This window comes from Rana temporaria, chromosome 4, assembly GCF_905171775.1.
Source record: "Rana temporaria chromosome 4, aRanTem1.1, whole genome shotgun sequence".
NCBI classification, from domain to species: domain Eukaryota; kingdom Metazoa; phylum Chordata; class Amphibia; order Anura; family Ranidae; genus Rana; species Rana temporaria.
Window position 1 is genome coordinate 305,944,570 of NC_053492.1, and position 20,435 is coordinate 305,965,004.

The following is a 20,435-nucleotide window of genomic DNA, read 5'->3' on the forward strand; positions in this document are numbered from 1 at the left end:
TAGTGCTATGAAAACACGCCTGTTTCCTTTTGCCTTATACAGGGGAGCTTTGTGACTCTATGGGTATTCTAATGGAAATCATGACACCTTTTAGGTATTAGTACCCGTTACGTCACATTTATTTCAGTTACCTAAACCAATAGGTTTTAAAAACATTGTGTACGCACACAGCTTTACATCTTGACTCCTGAAGTAAATTTTAATCAAATTTCAGGTTCTAGAAAAACATTGTTTTAAAGGCTTTCTAAATGACTGCAGTTTTAAAAATATAAGTAAGGTCATTTTATAGCAAGATGCCCACAGATTGAGACAGTTGTCAACCTATGAGGTGAGTATATTAAAAGGCCACTGAGGCAGAAAGTATTTTTTAAATAAACAAATTGCATACTAATTTTCTTTGTCCCTCTGTATGCTCAGATCCTAAACATACAGCCAAAGCTACAATGGAATGGTTTAGATCAAAGCACATTCATCCAAATTTTTTCTACATTGTCTAAGAGATATTGGAAAATCTCAAAATACTTGGTAATTCTGCCTTTATACGATAGACCAACAAAAGTGGCACATAATTGTGAAGTAGAAGGAAAATGATAAATGGTTTTCTACATTTTTTCCAAATAAATATGTGAAACGTGTGACATGCGTTTGTATTCAGCCCCCCTGAATCAATACTTTGTAGAACCACCTTTCGCTGCAAGTCTTTTTGGGTATGTCACTGTCAGTTTTGCACATCTAGAGTACCATTAGTGCCCATTCGTCTTTGTAAAATAGCTCAAGCTCTGTGGGAGCGCCTGTAAACAGCAATTCTTAAGTCTTGCCACAGATTCTCAATTGGATTTAGGTCTGGACTTTGACTGGGCCATTCTAACACATGAATGTGCTTTGATCTAAACCATTCCATTGTAGCTTTGGCTGTATGTTTAGGATTATTGTCCTGTTGGAAGGTGAACCTTCGCCCCAGTCTCAAGTCTTTTGCAGACTCTAAGGCCCCATACACACGAGAGAATTTATCCGCTAATACGGTCCAGCGGACCGTTTCCACGGATAAATCCTCTCGAGGATTTCCGCGGATTTCTATGCGATGGAGTGTACACACCATCGCATTGAAATCTGCGCCGAAATCCTCTGGCGATGACGTGTCGCGCCGTCACCGCGATTATGACGCGGCGACGTGCGCGACGCTGTCATATAAGGAATTCCACGCATGCGTCGAATCATTACGACGCATGCGGGGGATCCCTTCGGACGGATGGATCCGGTGAGTCTATACAGACCAGCGGATCCATCCGTTGGGATGGATTCCAGCAGATGGATTTGCTTGGCATGTCAGCAAATATTCGATCTGCTGGAATCTATCCCAGGGGAGAAATATCCGCGGAAACAGATCCACTGGCGTGTACACACCATAGGATCTATCAGCTGAAACCCATCTGCTGGGATTTTTCAGCGGATGGATTCTATGGTGTGTACGGGGCCTAATGCCGCGTACACACAGTCGGAATTTCCGACAACAAATGTTCGATGGGAGCTTGTCGTCGGAAATTCCGACCGTGTGTAGGCCCCATCAGACATTTTCTGTCGTAATTTCCAACAACAAAAATTTGAGAGCTGGTTCTCAAATTTTCCCACAACAAAATGCGTTCTTGTAAATTCCGAGTGTGTGTAGACAATTCCGACACACAATATTCCATGCATGCTCTGAATCAAGTACGAGACGGAAGCGCTCGGTCTGGTAAAACTAGCGTTTGTAATGGAGATAGCACATTCGCCACGCTGTAACGAACTGAAAAGCACAAGGCTGAAAAGCGCAAATTGTCTCTTACCAAACTTCTACTAACACGACTGGTATTAAACTTCCCTTTAATAGTGCCATCGTACATGTTCTTGGCGATTGGAATTTCCGACATTTGTGCGACCGTGTGCATGCAAGTTTGAGCCAACATCCGTTGGAAAAAAAATCCACAGTTTTGTTGTCAGAATATTCGATCGTGTATACGTGGAATAACAGATTTTATTCTAAGATTTCCCTGTATTTGGCTCCATCCATCTTCCCATCAACTCTGACCAGCTTCCCTGTCCTTGCTGAAGGGTGATGTGCAGTGTTAGTTTTCTGCCACACATAACATTCTGCTTTTAGGCCAAAAAGTTCAATATTGGTCTCATCTTACCAGAGCACTTTCTTCCACGTGTTTGCTGTGTCCCCCACATGGCTTCTTGCAAACTGCAAACAGGGCCTCTTATGGCTTTCTTTCAACAATGGCTTTCTTCTTGCCACTCTTCCATAAAGGCCAGATTTGTGGAATGTAGGACTAATAGTTGTCCCGTTGACAGATTCTCCCACCTGAGCTGTGGATCTCTGCAGCTCCTCCAGAGTTACCATGGGCCTCTTGGCTGCTTCTCTGATTAATGCTCTCCTTGTCCTGTCTGTCAGTTTAGGTTGACGGCCATGTCTTGGTAGGTTTGCAGTTGTGCCATACTCTTTCCATTTTTGAATGATGGATTGAATAGTGCTCTGTGAGATGTTCAAAGCTTGGGATATTTTTTTATAACCTAACCCTGCTTTAAACTTCTCCCTAAAAGTGTAGCTGGCCAGCTAAGACCTGTCCTAGGTTTCTAATATGACTTACATGAATATACAGCTAAACCTGCTAATAACCTTAATACAGTTCATATGCTCATACGTGAAAGATAAAAGCAGAGTTATTTACTTTATATATGGATGTCATATAACAGATGTATATTGTGTTCACAGAAGCAAAACGAGAGAATATGCCTTTTAAGATTTGTTGTGTGACTTTAATGTAAGCTCAAGATCCAGCAGAATTGAAACCAGAAAGCATAGAGTTAAGCTTTGTTATTCAGCAGGAGTCTTGACCAATCACAGCTAATCTCACATTGAGCAGGAGTCTTGGCCAATCACACCCAGCCTTACACTCATTCTGTCTGGAAAGTTCCTAGCACAGCTGTTTTATGCCGCGTACACATGATCGGTCAATCCGATGAGAACGGTCTGATGGACCGTTTTCATCAGACCAAACCGATCGTGTGTGGGCCCCATCGGTTATTTATCCATCGGTTAAAAAATGTGAAACTTGTTTTAAAATTAACCGATGGATACCTAACCGATAGAAAAAAAAACTATCGTTTGTAGGCACGTCCATCGGTTAAAAATCCACGCATGCTCAGAATCAAGTCGACGCATGCTTGGAAGCATTGAACTCAATTTTTTTCAGCACATCGTTGTGTTTTACGTCACCGCGTTCTGACACGATCGGTTTTTTAACTGATGGTGTGTAGGCGCGACTGACCATCAGTCAGCTTCATCGGTTAACTGATGGAAAAATCCATCAGACCGCTCTCATCGGATTGACCGATCGTGTGTACAGGGCATTAGAGCTCATTACACCAGAGAGAGAAGATCTGAGCAGACACACATTCACTCAGAGTTCAGTTTTATGGAAGCAAGTGGCCAAAATAGGTATTTAATACAGTTATATATGTTCCTATTGTTAATAATGTGATTAGAACTGTATACTGAAGTAGTTTTGTGTGTTCACTTGTAATTCCACCAAACCTTCAAACGTTCAAACCTCAAACATCAAATTGCAATACCAAACATCACAGCAAATGGTCAAAGATCACAGCAAATGGTCAAACTGCGAACAACAATATAGAGTGAGTAAAACTATTGATTAAGCCTCAGAGAGATCATAAAGTGTTTAAATAACTTAAAGTGAGAGTACAGATACTGAAGAAAAAAAAACCTACCATTTTATGTAGAATGACAAGATTGAACAGTTGAACTGCCATTTGTTATACTTTATTCAACACATGTTTGTACATGGACTGCCTGCTGCGAAATTGTCAGTGTTTATATATGAATAAAAGCTGAAGTTAATAAAGAAGTTATCTCAAGAGTTTGGTGTGCTCTTTAAACCTACTGCTTCCATAGAACGGCGCTAGAGGAATTGTAGAGTAACAGATAGTCTTGTTTGGACTAAAAGATCAGAGAAATCAAAATTCTTCTAATGCCACAGCGCATAAAGGCACTTCATAGTGCCACGCCTGCCACACTAACTTTATTCCTGACCTGTCTAGTGTGTTCCTTAGCCTTCATGATGTTGTTTGTTCATTAGGGCTTCGCAGAACAGATGCATTTATACTGAGATTAAATTACTCTAAAATTGACTAAATTTACTAATCAGGTGATGTCTAAAGGCAATTGGTTCCACTAGATTGTGGTTAGGGGTATCAGAGTAAAGGGGGCTGAATACAAATGCACGCCACACTTTTCAGATATTTATTTGTAAAAAAAAATTGAAAATCATTTATCATTTTCCTTCCACCTCACAACTATGTGTCACTTTGTGTTGTTCTATCAGATACAATTCCAATATAATACATTTACTTTTTTTTGGTTGTAACATGAAAATTTTAAGTGGTATGAATACTTTTTCAAGGCACTGTATACAGTATGTGCTAATCACATAACTCTTAACATGTTAATGCCCTTGATGAGTCACGTAACCCTGTGATGTAATGCGTAGCGGAGGGGCAGATGGTTAGCTGAGATGCTTTGAATTCCCTGGGAGTGGCATGAATTTGTTGCAGTATTGTGGATTCTATGGGCCAAATCCACAAAAGGGATACAACGGCGTAATTGCTGTTACGCCGTCGTATCCCTGTTCCTAACTATGGAACTGATCCACAGAATCAGTTTTCCATAGTTAGGCAGAAGATCCGGCATGTGTAAGGGACTTACACTGCCGGATCTTAGGATGCAGTACCGCATCCGCCGCTGGGGGCATTTCGTGTCGAAATGCCGCCTCGGGTATGCAAATTAGCACTTACGGAGATCCACAAAGCTTTTCGGCTTCGTTTTAGTTTGCATACGCGAAATTAGGGCTGCTTTTACAAAGTGTAAACTGTTTACACCTTGTAAAAACAGACCTTTCTGTCCAGCGACGCGATTTTTTTTTAACTTTTAATTTTTTTTTTCGCGCCGTATCTTTTTTTTTACCCGACGCAACTTTATTGTCCCATCGCAATCCACAAAGCCCGACGTAACGTAATTTCGCGCTATGCACGTCGGGAAAATGACATCACGAGCATGTGCAGTACGGCCGGCGCGGGAGCGCGCCTCATTTAAATGGGAATCGCCCCCTGGAGAAGAGGAACGCCTTGCGCCGGCCGGATTTAAGTTTCACCGCTCAAAATTTCTAGGTAAGTGCTTTGTGGATCGGGCACTTAGTTAGAGATTTTGCGGCGGTGTAACTTAAATGGAAAAAGTTACGTTGCGCCGGGTTTTTGAGGATTAGGCCCTATACTTTTAAATGCTGTATACAGTTGGTGCACTGGAGCACCTGATAAATGTGAGTTTGATACAGATATTTTAGTAAATGTTACTCTTTTCTCATATATTGAGCAATGGTGGAGAAAGCTTTACAGGACGGGAAGGAGGAAAACACAAGTTGTTAGTCCAAGGTGACTAAAAGACTGTTTCTGACCAAACTTAAATGTGAGGTCACACTTTATGAGGTGAGCGCATACCTAATGGGGGAGCACCGTGGTTAATTTATATAAAGCACATCTGAGGATTTGTGAAGATTCATCAAGCCTCATCTTTATTTGATTTTCATTCACTTTATAATTAATTGCACTGAAGCATTGGATCCGTTTATTTGGACTAATATAAGAAGAACTATGATAATTTAATTTGATTGACACATTAATGCCGCGTACACACGATCGGAAATTCTGACAAGAAAACCGTGGATTTTTTTCTGACTGAATTTTGGTTCAAACTTGTGTTGCATATACACGGTCACACAAATGTTGTCTGAAATTCCGACCGTCAAGATCGTTGTGACGTACAACACTACAACGAGCTGACAAAAATGAAGTTCAATGACTCGGAGCATGCGTCAAATTGTTTCCGAGCATGCATGTTTTTTTGTGGGTCGGAATTGTATACAGACGATCGGAATTTGCAACAAGAACTTTTCCCGTCAGAAAATTTGAGAACCAGCTCTCAAATTTTTGCTGTCGGAAATTCCGACAGAAAATGTCCGATGGAGCCTACACACGGTCGGAATTTTCGACCAAAAGCTCACATAGAACTTTTCTTGACGGAAATTCCAGTCGTGTGTAAGCGGCATAAAAGTTATGTGATTAGCACATGTATGTATTGTATAGATGCATCAAAAGACGGTTGTCGTACATACAACATACAGGAGTTTTGAATGGTATATAGTACATACCAACGATAAACCAGAACAGTAAGTCAGGAAATGTAGCCCAAAGTAGCGATGGTCAGGTCGCAACATGAATCAAGTACCGGGGCATCTGAACCATCACACACACCAGGGGGGTAAACTATCAATCAACAAAGGGTAGGATGGCTGCAACTAGAAGCATTGGGGTGGGATATTCAGACTGGTCCCAGACTTCCCAAATCATTATTAAACTGCAGGAGAGTATTGGTAGCAGTAGTAGTAAAGTATTCCATTCTCCAGATGTCAGCTACAATATTTAAAAGTTGAAGGTTAGAAGGTGAGTCAGTGGACAACTAACGCAGAGGAATAGCTCTCCTAGCCGCCAAAAGCATGTAAGAGATCAAACGCTTGAGTGGTTTAGCAGTGCTGGAGAAGGGAAGACCTAATAAATAATGAACAAGATCCAAAAGAGAGAGCATATCAAATAGATGTTGGAGTAGCAGCATTACATCATTCCAGAAAGGTCTTATTCGAGAACATTGCCAGAAGACGTGGTAATGGGAACCCAATTCAAGAACACATCGCCAACACAACACTGTAAGGCCTCGTAGACACGACCGAGTTTCTCGGCAAAAAATAGCAAGAAACTTGCTTGGAGATATTTTTTTGCCGAGGAAACCGGTAGTGTGTACATTTTCGTTGAGGAAACTGTCGAGAAACTCGACGAGCCAAAAAGAGAGCATGTTCTCTATTTCCTTGACAGGAATGGAGAAACTTGGCTTGTCGAGTTTCTCGACGGCTTCACAAGGAACTCGACGAGCAAAACGATGTGTTTCGCCCGTCAAGATTCTCGGTCGTGTGTACGAGGCCTAAGTGAGAAGTCCTGCCAATGTACAACCTCTGGGGGTTCTATTCCAGAACATCAATATTTTCAGAGCGATCTCTCTTTGCATCACACATCTAGATGTTTGAAAAGTAGAAGTCTAGATCCTATCCCAAAGAGACAAAGGTATGGGCCTCTAAAGAATATGTGCCCATGTGCACATATAGAAGTGGGTTTCTTTCATAAGGGGAGCTACTGAAGAATTTTGTATAGAGAAGAAATAAATTGGAATAGATGGGGCCATGGGCACAAATGTATTCAAATTTAGTGGGTCTATCTTAAGTAAGGGACGCAGACAAAGACTGAAGAAAAAAAATTCGACCTGTAAATAGTAATAAAACATAGTGCTGGGACTATGATATTTTTCTCGTAAGTCTTCAAAGGTATGCAACCTACGGGATACGGAGCTCCGAAGCTGAAAGAGAGATGCCTGCATCCGAATAACACACGGCTGAAAGATAGACTATCTGGTATGACTGGGTTGAATAGTAAATATTGGAGAGGGGAGGTCATTGTGAAGAGAGAGTATTTCTGACAACATTTCCACCATAAAGCTAAAGTAAATGACATAGGAGCAATACACATGTTTTAAAATAGCAGTATTATGAATGGATAAAGACAACACCAATAAGCATGGATGCAGGGCATAGAGGGAGCCCTTTTCGATTTCCAACCATAGATTAGGGGCTGGCGCAAAATACCAGGAGACAATGGGACTTTTGCTGGCAGGTGGGTCTTATTTTCTGGACCAGGGTTTTGCATTAAAGTGGTTGTAAAGTCAGAAGTTTTTTTTTATCTTAATGCATTCTATGCATTAATATAAAAAAGCCTTCTGTGCGCAGCAGCCCCCCTTAGTCCCCCTAATACTTATCTGAGGTCCATCTAGATCCAATGATGTTGCACGAGAGAACAGGCTGTCTGGGACTCCCCTCATAATTGGCACCCGCTGCTGTCAATCAAAGTCAGTGAACCAATGAGGACAACTCCGTGTCTGAAAAAGACACAGGGAGCTGCGGCTCGGCTCGGATGCCCCCATAGGAAGCTGCTTGCTTTGGGGGCACTCAACAGGAGGGAGATGCCAGGAGCACCAAAGAAGGAACTGAGAAGAGGCGGATCTGGGCTGCTCTGTGCAAAACCACTGCACAAAGGAGGTGCGGTAAGTATAACATGTTTGTTATTTTTAAGGACAAAAAAAAACAAGACTTTAGTATCACTTTAATGGCAGGTGGGCTGAATTTTCTGGACCAGGATTTCACATGAGTGGGGCTGAGGGTCATATGAGGGCAATGGGGGAGGGTTGTAGGTACCAAACATGAGTTAGTTGGTTACTGGAGGAATATAAGGGGGCCATACATGAGAGGAACTGGTAGTGGGTAATTATTACTGATGGTCGCACATGACAAGGCCAGCAATGAGCTGAAATGTTTTTTCTGTGGCAGTGTATTACAAAACGGAATAATCTTGGGAAATGTAGAATATTAAGCCACGTACACACGGCCATTGTTCATCTCATGGAAAAAAACTAAGTTTTTCTCGACGTGATTCTTGTCAAGCCTGCCTTGCATACACATGATCGTGAAAAAACAAATGCTCGAGCAAAGCGCGGTGACGTACAACACGTACGACGGCAATATAAAGGGGAAGTTCCATTCGATTGGCGACACCTTGGGGCTGATTATGCAAATTTCCCTTCTCATAACCTGCTTCTGAGCATGCACGTTTTTTCCCCGTCGTTAAGGCCTACAAACGACCGCTTTTCCCGACGTGAAAAACGACGAGAAAAAATTGAGCATTTTCTACATTTTTAATGCCCATTTTTCATATTGAGAAAAATGCTCTGGAGCCTACACACGGTCGTGTGTATGCGGCATTACAATTAAAAGGGTGTGCAGGTTCTTAAACTGAATGTGGATTGATCCAAATTAAAAACAGCTTGCTAATAAATGTTCTTTAGTGTAAAGTCCCTATTGCTGACATGACAGCTTCCCCATGTATCTAGCATCAGAAGACAAGTCATGTGAGCATTTCAAAACTATCAGAGGGTTGAGGTTACACAAGATCTTCTTGAATGCCTCAATCCATTCTAGGGCTTGCATTTTTTACAAGGTCACATTACTATTATAAAGCTATATACAGTATCTCACAAAAGTGAGTACACCCCTAACATTTTTGTAAATATTTTATTATTTATTTTCATGTGACAACACTGAAGAAATTACACTTTGCTACAATGATGCGGTTTAAGCCGCACTCAATTCGCATAGGTGTAAACCCGGCCTAAGGGGTGTACTCAATTTTGTTACCAGCGGTTTAGATATTAATGGATGTGTGTTGAGTTATTTTGAGGGGACAGCTTGTATAACAGTGTAAATTTGCTGTCCCCTCAAAACTCAACACACATCCATTAATGTCTAAACCGCTGGCAACAAAAGAGTACATCCCTTAGGCCGGGTTTACACCTATGCGAATTGAGTGCGGCTTAAACCACATCCAATTTGCATAACATTATAAAATACATTGATTTCAATGAGGCTGGTTCACATATGTGCGATGCATTCACACTGCGCATTGCCGAAAAAACATGCATTTTCTAGACATTGCGGTGTGGCTCAGGTGCGAATTCAGACCCATTATCTTCTATGGGCACGCATCTGATTTGCAGATGTGTTAATTTCTCTTCAGGATTTCTCTCATTCACCTCAATACACTTCCCCCCTCCCCCTTATCTCTGCCAGGTCTCCAAATTCGCAGCTAAAACAGAGATGATCTGCTGAACAGTTCTCTTATCTCTCTGCAGAGATAAGAGAGCTGAAATTCGCACCGCACTAGTGTGAATCCGGCCTAAGTGAAAATGTCCAAGCTGGGCCCAAAGTGTCAATATTTTGTGTGGCCACCATTATTTTCCTGCACTGCCTTAACCCTCTTGGGCATGGAGTTCACCAGAGCTTCACAGGTTGCCACTGGAGCAGGGACGGTGCTAGCGCAAGGCAACATGGGCACTTGCCTTACGGCATGCCAGGGAACAGGGCGAAAAATTGACCAGTTGCCCGCCCAATCATTGATATAGTAGAGACGAGTGTGTGTTTGTGGCTGGGCTGCCGCTGCGGGCGGTGTCTGAAGGACAAGTCCTGTCCCCCCGGTCCCCGCAACGGCGCTGACCTGTGCAGTCACTCTGAGGCCTCGTACACACGACCGAGTTTCTCGGCAAAAACCAGCAAGAAACTTGCTGGGAGATATTTTTTTTGCCGAGGAAACCGGTCGTGTGTACATTTTCGTTGAGGAAACTGTTGAGAAACTCGACGAGCCAAAAAGAGAGCAAGTTCTCTATTTCCTCGACGGGAGTCTCAAATTGGCTCGTCAAGTTCCTCGACGGGCTGGTTTTCGACGAGAAACTCGAGCGTGTGTATGCTAAGAAACCCGCGCTTGCACAGAATAAAGTATGAGACGGGAGTAAAAGTAGCATTTGTAATGGAGATAACACATTTTTCAAGCTGTAACAGACTGAAATTACGGTTTTGTGCTGTTTATATTTATGAAACAAGTGACCTACCTTGTGGCAGCAGAGGCAGGCACTGTGACTGGAGTCGGCGGGCAAATGGGAGGTCAGGTCTGGTCTAGCACGTGGCTTGGCTGGCTGCGCTGCTCTTTTCACAGTAACTGACTCCACCCCCCGGGAGCAGACTGAGTGCCTGGAGCTTGTCACTCAAGCACGTAGCCGATGCCGCACCCGCACGGCCGCAGAGTCTCTCAGACTACAACTCCCATAATACATAGCGGCGCACGCGACGTCACATGACAATAACAGTCATGATTCAGTCATTCAGCGCCGCGGACGGATCGCGGACAGCTGCGGCGGCCATTGTTTCAGTCTGCGTTCTTCACTAGCCGGAACAAGTCCCGGCAGGCTAAATTAGCCGGGATTAGGTCCTATTTGACGGGACTGTCCCGTTAAAAACGGGACAGTTGGCAAGTATGCCAGACCATGACACTACCACAACCAAGCTTGACTGTAGGCAAGACACACTTGTCTTTGTACTCCTCACCTGGTTACCGCCACACACACTTGACACCATCCGAACCAAATAAGTTTATCTTGGTCTCATCAGACCACAGGACATGGTTCCAGTAATCTATGTCCTTAGTCTGCTTGTCTTCAGCAAACTGTTTGCGGGCTTTCTAGTGCATAATCTTTAGAAGAGGAACGACAGCCATGCAGACCAATGCAATGCAGTGTGAGCACTGACAGGCTGACCCCCCACCCCTTTAACCTCTGCAGCAGGCCCCCTTAAATACACAGGCTCAGCTCAGCTGGGCAGGAGAGTTTGGGTGGAGGTTGGAGATGGAGTGCTAGGAGGCTTTCGGTGAGCCCTTGGGTGCAGGAAGGATCCTCTGATACCCCAAGGTGGAGTCCTGTCAAGTGGCACAGGAACAGGTATGAGGACAATAGGAGCCAGTGAGCACGTCAGTGAGTTCTCCAGTGAGCACGTCGGGGAGAACAGAAAGGCAACCTGGGAGGACTGCGGAAAATTAGCCAGGATGGCTAGAGAAAGGGGCAGCTGCAGCCAGTTGGGTTGGTAGTGCCTGAAGAGGTGGTGCTGGAATCAGTAGCACACAGAGGGACAGGGGGGTACTAGGACCTTGCTACACAACCAAGGGGCCTGCAGTCCCCGCCTGTAATGGGCATTTGCTACATCTGATGAGCCCTATTGTCAGATCACCTAACAGAGTGCCAGCTGGTCCTGGGAACTTTGTGTTGCAAGCAAATGTTGTGCTTGAGTAGCTGAGGAGTGTGTATGTCCCTGAAGAGCTCTGCTAAAGTCAAGTGGGCATCCCATAATACCCCTATCCCCATCCAAGTTCAATACCCCTAATAAAAATACTAAAATTGTTTCTTGACTCAAGAGTGCTGTGGAAAATTCTGTTTGCCTTACTGTGCAAGGTGGGGGATCCCTTATTCACCAGTGGCTCCTGCGGGTTAGCGATACAAAAATATAATACAGTACTATGTGATGCAGAGAGAAAAAAGAGAAATTAAGAAGGGGGATTATAAATAGCTTAGAATTCTATATTTTTGCTTTGGATACTAAGGGCCAAATCCTCAGCCAGGCGGCGTAACTTAACTTTCAGCAGTTAAGTTACACTGACTTAAAGTTTTTACCTAAGTGCCTGATCCACAAAGCACTTACGTAAAAATTTCAAGCTGTGTAAGTTAAGTGCCGCCGTCGTAAGGCGTTCCTCCTCTCCGGGGGGCGTTTACAATTTAAATGAGGCGCGTTCCCGCGCCGGCCGTACTGCGCATGCGTGTGACGTCATTTTCCCGACGTGCATCGCGCGAACGTAATTGACGCCGGGCGGCTTTGTGGATTGCGACGGGACACTAAAGTTGCGACGGGTGAAAAAAAAGACGCACCGGGAAAACAAATAATTTTTAAAAAAATGACAGCGTCGCTCAGCATGCATTCCTGAGAGGGAGAACTCCATGCCAATTTTCAAAGAAAAAACCGGCATGGGTTCCCCCCCCCAGGAGCATACCAGGCCCTTAGGTCTGTTATGGGTTGTAAGGAGACCCCCTCCGCCGACAAATCGACGTAGGGGGTCCCCCTACAATCCATACCAGACCCGTATCCAAAGCACGCTACCCGGCCGGTCAGGAAGGGAGTGGGGACGAGCGAGCGCCCCCCCCCCCTCCTGAGCCGTGCCAGGCCGCATGCCCTCAACATGGGGGGGTTGGGTGCTCTGGGGCAGGGGGGCGCACTGCGGGCCCCCCCACCCCAGAGCACCCTGTCCCCATGTTGATGAGGACAGGACCTCTTCCCGACAACCCTTGCCGTTGGTTGTCGGGGTATGCGGGCGGGGGCTTATCGGAATCTGGGAGTCCCCTTTAATAAGGGGGCCCCCAGATACCGGCCCCCCCACCCTAAGTGAATGGATATGGGGTACATCATACCCCTATCCATTCACCTGTAGGCAAAAAGTAAAAGTTATTAAACACACAACACAAGGCTTTTTAAAATAATTTATTATTCTGCTCCGGATGCCCCCCCCTGTCTTCGTTATTAGCTCAATTACCAGGGGGGGCTTCTTCTTCCACTCTCCGGGGGTCTTCTTCCACTCTCCGGGGGTCTTCTCCGCTCTCCGGGGGGGGTTTCTTCTTCCGCTCTCCGGGGGGGGGCTTCTCCGGACTCCGGGGGGCTTCTTCCATCTTCTCCCCTCTTCCGCTGTTGACTCGGCGAACCCCGGTTCTTCTGCAGATGTCCGGTGCCTTCTTCTTCAGCGCTGGCTGCCTGCTATGTTTGTGTGTTAGCTCAATTAGTAACAGGCAGCCGGCGCGGTCTTCTGTGACGTCAGGGTCTTCTGTTCTTCTCCCCTCTTCCGATGTTGACTCGTCGCCTGTTGTCGCTGCAATGATGGAAGCGCGCCTTGCATCCCATTTATATAGGCATCACCGTCCCATCATGCTCCGGCAGGTACCCACATGGTGGGTGCCTACCCACGTGCACCCACCACGTGGGTACCTACCGGAGCATGATGGGACGGTGATGCCTATATAAATGGGATGCAAGGCGCGCTTCCATCATTGCAGCGACAACAGGCGACGAGTCAACATCGGAAGAGGGGAGAAGAACAGAAGACCCTGACGTCACAGAAGACCGCGCCGGCTGCCTGTTACTAATTGAGCTAACACAAACATAGCAGGCAGCCAGCGCTGAAGAAGAAGGCACCGGACATCTGCAGAAGAACCGGGGTTCGCCGAGTCAACAGCGGAAGAGGGGAGAAGATGGAAGAAGCCCCCCGGAGTCCGGAGAAGCCCCCCCCCCTGGAGAGCGGAAGAAGAAACCCCCCCCGGAGAGCGGAGAAGACCCCCGGAGAGTGGAAGAAGACCCCCGGAGAGTGGAAGAAGAAGCCCCCCCTGGTAATTGAGCTAATAACGAAGACAGGGGGGGCATCCGGAGCAGAATAATAAATTATTTTAAAAAGCCTTGTGTTGTGTGTTTAATAACTTTTACTTTTTGCCTACAGATGAATGGATAGGGGTACGATGTACCCCATATCCATTCACTTAGGGTGGGGGGCCGGTATCTGGGGGCCCCCTTATTAAAGGGGACTCCCAGATTCCGATAAGCCCCCGCCCGCATACCCCGACAACCAACGGCAAGGGTTGTCGGGAAGAGGTCCTGTCCTCATCAACATGGGGACAGGGTGCTCTGGGGTGGGGGGGCCCGCAGTGCGCCCCCCTGCCCCAGAGCACCCAACCCCCCCATGTTGAGGGCATGCGGCCTGGCACGGCTCAGGAGGGGGGGGCGCTCGCTCGTCCCCACTCCCTTCCTGACCGGCCGGGTAGCGTGCTTTGGATACGGGTCTGGTATGGACTGTAGGGGGACCCCCTACGTCGATTTGTCGGCGGAGGGGGGGTCTCCTTACAACCCATAACAGACCTACGGGCCTGGTATGCTCCTGGGGGGGAACCCATGCCGGTTTGGATTTTACAAATTGCCGTGGAGTTCTCCCTCGGGAATGCATACCAAATGCCATCGCTTGAATGGGCCTTTACAAGGTGTGACTAACTTTACACTTTGTAAAAGCAGCCCTAGTTTTACACCAGGCAAACTAACACTTACGGCGAAAAAACTAAGCACAAAAGCTTTGAGGATCGCCCTAAGTGCTAATTTGCATACTAGAAGAGGCATTTCGACTCGAAATGCCCCCAGTGGCGGATGCGGTACTGCATCCTAAGATCCGGCAGTGTAAGTCCCTTACAGATGTCGGATCTTCTGCCTAACTTAGGAAAACTGCTTCTGAGGATCAGTTCCAAAGTTAGAACCAGAGATACGACGGCTTACGCCGGAGTATCTCTTTTGTGGATATGGCCCTAAGTGCTTGGCTTCAGCTTTTTGGAGTCAAGCCCTGGCCAAGCTGTTTACCTGCAGCAATGTCATCATAAGGATTCACAGGGAATCTAGAGGATTGCATAACAGGCTGTATTACTTACACGACTACACCCCCCCCCACAGGGCCAAATTTGCTCTCCCTGCCACCCCAAGGCGGCCAGGTTCCGCAATGCACCCCCTCCCTGCCAACTGAACCACCCCCCCCCCAATCAACAGAGAATGGCAAACAGATGGCAGGGGCGGCACGGTTAGTTCAAATATTTTTGTTTCTTTTTTTTAACTTTTTTTTTCTTTTTGTATAATTTTTTATATTATTTTTCTTATTTATTACTTTTTTATTTTATTAATTTAATTATTACAATTTCTTATTTTTTCATTTTATTTATTTTTATTAAAAAAAATTCACTTAAAGTGGAGTTCCACCCAAAAATGTAACTTCCGCTTTTCTCGGAAACCTCCCCCCCTCCGGTGTCACATTTGGCACCTTTCAGGGGGGTGCAGATACCTGTATAATACAGGTATTTGCACCCACTTCCGGGGAGAGACTCACCACTTCCCCCCCCCGCTGCCTTCTCGGAAACACACTGGTCCCAAGAGACAGCGGGGACAAATGGGAAGACACCGTACTACTCGCGCATGCGCAGTAGGGAACCGGGCAGTGAAGGCTTTACTTCTTGATTCTCTCACAGAGGATGGCGGCGGGGGCAGCAGAGAGACGAGCGATTGCTCGTTTTCTGCTGCCGACATCGCGGGCGCGCTGGACAGGTAAGTATCTATTTATTAAAAGTCGGCAGCTGCAGTATTTGTAGCTGATGGCTATTAATATTTTTTTGTGGGGCCTCCGCTTTAACTTTATTGCTATCACACAGGAGAAAACAATTCCCTGTGTGATAGCAATTGGAAGTGACAGGTTCTCTTTATTGACCCTGTCACCTCCAAAACAGGAGTCCTAGCACTGTGCTAGAACTCCTGTCACAGCTGAGATGGGAAGAGCACAGCTCACCCCTCTCACTGTGAACATTGACGGCAGGGACAGGAGACAGACTCGGCAGCTGGGGGGAGGAGAGAGCCAGCAGAGAGAGGTATGTGGGGGGGGGGGGGGGCAGCACACATTTTACAAGTGATTTCGGCGACATTGCCGCAATCACTTGTTGACGAGCGAGCCGATTCCCCCACACTACATTTAGTCATGCTAGAAAGCAACTTAACTGTATGTTCCGTGCCTCGGGGATGCCACTGCCGCCCCTAAGCGCCCTGCTGCCCCAAGGCCTGACCTCGGTGGCCCTGCCCCCCCCAGCAAGCTCCTGAATGCAGTCACTTTCCTGTCTCCACCAAGTTCAATGCAGACTCAATAGAGCTGAATTGTACACAATGATGCCAAGGCTCTGCCCACAAGAAGAGAGCAGTGCAGTCCCATCACCCCCCATTTATTGGACATGCTGGAAGTCTGGCCTTGTTGACAGCCATGGTTTCCTCCGCCAAGGATACAGTAAAGTGAGAGAGGCAGCATCAGCCCTAGAGGCGGGAAGTGTGTGTGTGTGTCAGGGGAGGGAGGTGTTATGTGCCAAAGTGTCCATGTAAGTTGCTATTATGCCTTTATAAAATGATAAAGGGTATTTACAACAGCCTATGACAGTTAAAAAAAGACAAGCACGCATTAATTAGATGTCCAGGAGCAGTGCTAAAACTTGTAAGAAACTGATTGTTGATGAGAATACTTTTTGAACATAAAAATGCATACACAAATACCTAATACTGTAAGTAGGTACCTTAATCCTCACAACCTTTGATTGACAGCAGCAGGAGCCAATGACTGCTGCTGCTGTCCAGTCCCTATGTGAAGAGGAAGAGAGAAGAGAAGAGATCCAGCTGTGCACAGCTCTTCATCAATTGAGCATGCATTTAGGGAGGTGGGGGAGGACAGCAAGCTGTAATACATGTTTTACTCTATTGCAGGGAATGCATTAAGGTAAAAAAAAAAATTGAACCACTATTAATTTAACATTTGGTGCTAGGTTTGAGTTAGCGTGAGCTTGGATTGTTATAATTCTGTTTTCATGGAATTTACCCACTACTGTCTTTTATGTCTGCCTGTTTTAGTTTCCTAGATCAAGGCTGTATGGAACATCTTGAGAAGAAACTTTACTGCTGAAGTTTATCCTAGAGAGAGCTCAGTATAAAATTCAAAGTTACTGCAAAGCATACATATATAGTTTAATATACACTAAATAGAGGTGACACTAAGGAATGTATTTATAAAAAATACATTTTTGGGAAGACATTTGTTCTATTTAAAAGTTATGTTTACTGGTAAATTTGCAAATGTGTCTGCACAATCACCAGGTTGGAAAACATTTGAGGCCTTGAGCCAACATCTGCAGTTGATATACACCGCTGAAATTCAATGATGAGGCAATGATTCCCTATGACAGCCTCTCAGGGTTCAGTGAAACTCCAGGGCTTCTCCAGGGGTTGCTACGGAGTTCTTTCAGCAATGAGCAATTTCTGTTTCTCATTGTTCTTTTCGGGCCTTTGTAAGGGGGGCATTCTCCTCATTGACCACCAATGTAAGGAACATTCTTCCCACTGACCATCAGTGTAGCAGGGTCACTAACAGACCGCAAGTGTGAATTTCTCCACTGGCCATCAATGTAGGGACCACTTTTTCACTGGACTCAATAAATGTGAACAAGCACTACAATATCACTGTCTGCATATCTTTTCCGACAAATATTTATTCTTTATTTAACCCCCCTGGCAGTATTCCCGAGTCTGGCTCGGGGTGGAATTTCAGGACCAAAAGCGGTAACCCCGAGCCAGACTCGGGTCCGCCTCGCAGAGTCCACAGGCACAAGTTACTTACCTTGTCCCTGGATCCTGCGATGACTCCCTGCTGTGTGATCGAGCTGTGTCTCCTCGCTCGATTCACAGTGCCGAGTGCCACCGAGCTCCGTTCCCTGCGACGTTACGATGCACGGGCCCCGGAGATTGGCACCAAATTTAAAAAAGTAAATAAACACAATACATACAGTATACTGTAATCTTATAGATTACAATACTGTATGTAAAAAATACACACACCCCTTGTCCCTAGTGGTCTGCCCAGTGTCCTGCATGCAGTTTTATATAATAAAAACTGTTCTTTCTGCCTGGAAACTGTAGATTGTCCATAGCAACCAAAAAGTGTCCCTTTATGTCAAAAGTGGTTTTAGACCAGCTAAAAAACAGCGATAATAAATTAGAATCACTTGCAGAATTGAGCGATAGTGATTTGTGGGGAAATTCGTCATCAAAAAATTAAAAGTAATAATTTGTATTATTATATTATTTGTTATAATAATTTTTTTATTTATTTATTGTATTATAATTTATGATTTTGTGTTTCAAATTTTATTATACCCGGGATGTCTACTAGACTCTTGTTCGGACAGATTTAAGTGAGTTATTCCTAAGAATTACAGGCCTACAATATAAAACGCCAAATTTCCATGCAAAATAATGGTACCGCTTTCAGCACCTAAAATCTAATTTAATCATACCGCCAGGGAGGTTAATGGCTATTACTAAAAAATAATGTCATATAACATAATAACAACCTGTGTGTCAAATATACTAAGTACATTGCATTCCTTTTTTTATTCTTACAACTTAGCTGTAAACATAAAAATAACTAGGCGAAGTGGGGTTCACCGCTCCAGGGAAATCCCGAGTGCAATCGTGGATAAGTCCAGGTGGATGTGGGTACTGGCAATGCACTAGGCAATGGAAAGTGGCAAAAGACGGCCGCACACCAAAGAACTCGTTTATGATTCTTGCTGTGTATTTGCGGTGTCTGCTTATGTTTCTACAATAAAGACAACTCAAGAGTTCTTTGGTGTGCGGCCGTCCATCCGTCTTTTGCCACTTTCCATAAAAATAACTAGCAGGGGTTCCCTGAGGCCTACAAAGTACTTCAATGTTTCCCCTGTGTTAAACATTTGAGAAACGCTGCCCTGTAGAGTCCAATTTCTTGCCTAGTGCTGGGTCTGCTTTTTTTTTTTCTTTTTTTGGAAAGCCCTGTTTTTATGTTTTTTTTTAACCATTTTTTTTACTAGTCTTCTGCATGCACTTCAGCATTGGTATGGAAGGCATTGCGGGAGAAAACAAAGATACTCCTTAATACGATCCAGTACTGGATGCTGACAGGCAGTGAATTCCCGACACCACCGAAGCACAAAAAAGAGTGGTGGCATAAGTCAGATTGTCTATATAACCTGCCTGCTACCTCTCTTTGGAAGATTCTACACCCTCCCTGGTGAACCAGTATGAACAGGAATAAAAAAAATTTAAAGCCAGGATTCCAAATAGCGGAGCAAAAGCTCTCCCTTCAACACTGGCTCCCCATACTGCCATCTTGGAATAGACTTAGCTCAGATGCCTGAGGTATTAGGCTGGTAGCATCATGGGGAAATGCATGACTTCTATCAATTTTTTTCTAACATAAAACAGGAACAAAAAAAAGTCCAGAGTCTGAGAAAAAGTGTATTCCACTATAGAAAGCCCAAGCTGATGTACTTTACTTGCCAACATTTACCTGGGTGAACGATTGGGACATGGAAGATGTGTCTCTCTCTGCATACAATTTGTTATGTCATACATTTACTATGTATTTCCAATACTTGAAATCAATGTTCTAGAAACATAAAATGCATAATTATGTTAAGCAGAGGGTCCTTGTTTTTAGGCCCTCCCATACTAAAGCATCCTCCAGTGCTGTAGGACATATATTTTATTATCAGTCAATTTGCTTGACCAATAGGCTGGCAGCCCAGCAATAACTTGGATATTGGGTTATTAGCCAGATGGTCTACTCTGTTATAGAAGGAGCTGGAGATGCATGGCGTTTCAAAAAAAGAAGTATACCAGATACCACAGTAAAAAAGCTGCAGATTGAGCTCTATGGGCCAAATTCTCAGAGACTTACGTTGACGTATCTGTAGATACGCCTTTGTAAGTCCTAATCTGCGCCGTCGTAAATTTAAGCGTATTCTGGAAACCAGATACGCTTAAATTAGGCTAAGATACGAGCGGCGTAAGTCTCCTACGCCGTCGTATCTTAGGGTGCATATTTACGCTGGCCGCTAGGTGGCGCTTCCGTTAAAATCGGCGTAGAATATGCAAATGACTAGATACGCCGGTTCACGAACGTACGTGCGCGCGTCGCAATTAGTTACGCTGTTAACGTTAGAAAATACGTAAAGATAAAGCTAGTCTCTAGGTGGCGCATCCCATGCAAAGTATGGACGTCGGAACAAGCGTATCTTTTTACGTCGTTTACTTCGTTTGCGTAAGTCATACGCGAATAGGGCTGTGCAAAAATTACATTGACGTCACAGGCATTGAGCCGACGTATCTTTGGGCGTAAATACGACGTGATACTGAGCATGCACGCGCATGCGCTGTTCGTTC

At 45.0% G+C, this 20,435-nt stretch overlaps 1 protein-coding gene across 1 annotated transcript in view; it reads right to left on the reverse strand.

Annotated features, from left to right (window-relative positions):
- LOC120937382 (T cell activation RhoGTPase activating protein) overlaps positions 1 to 20,435 on the reverse strand; it is a 159,476-nt gene that overhangs the window by 13,781 nt on the left and 125,260 nt on the right. The window lies entirely within an intron of this gene.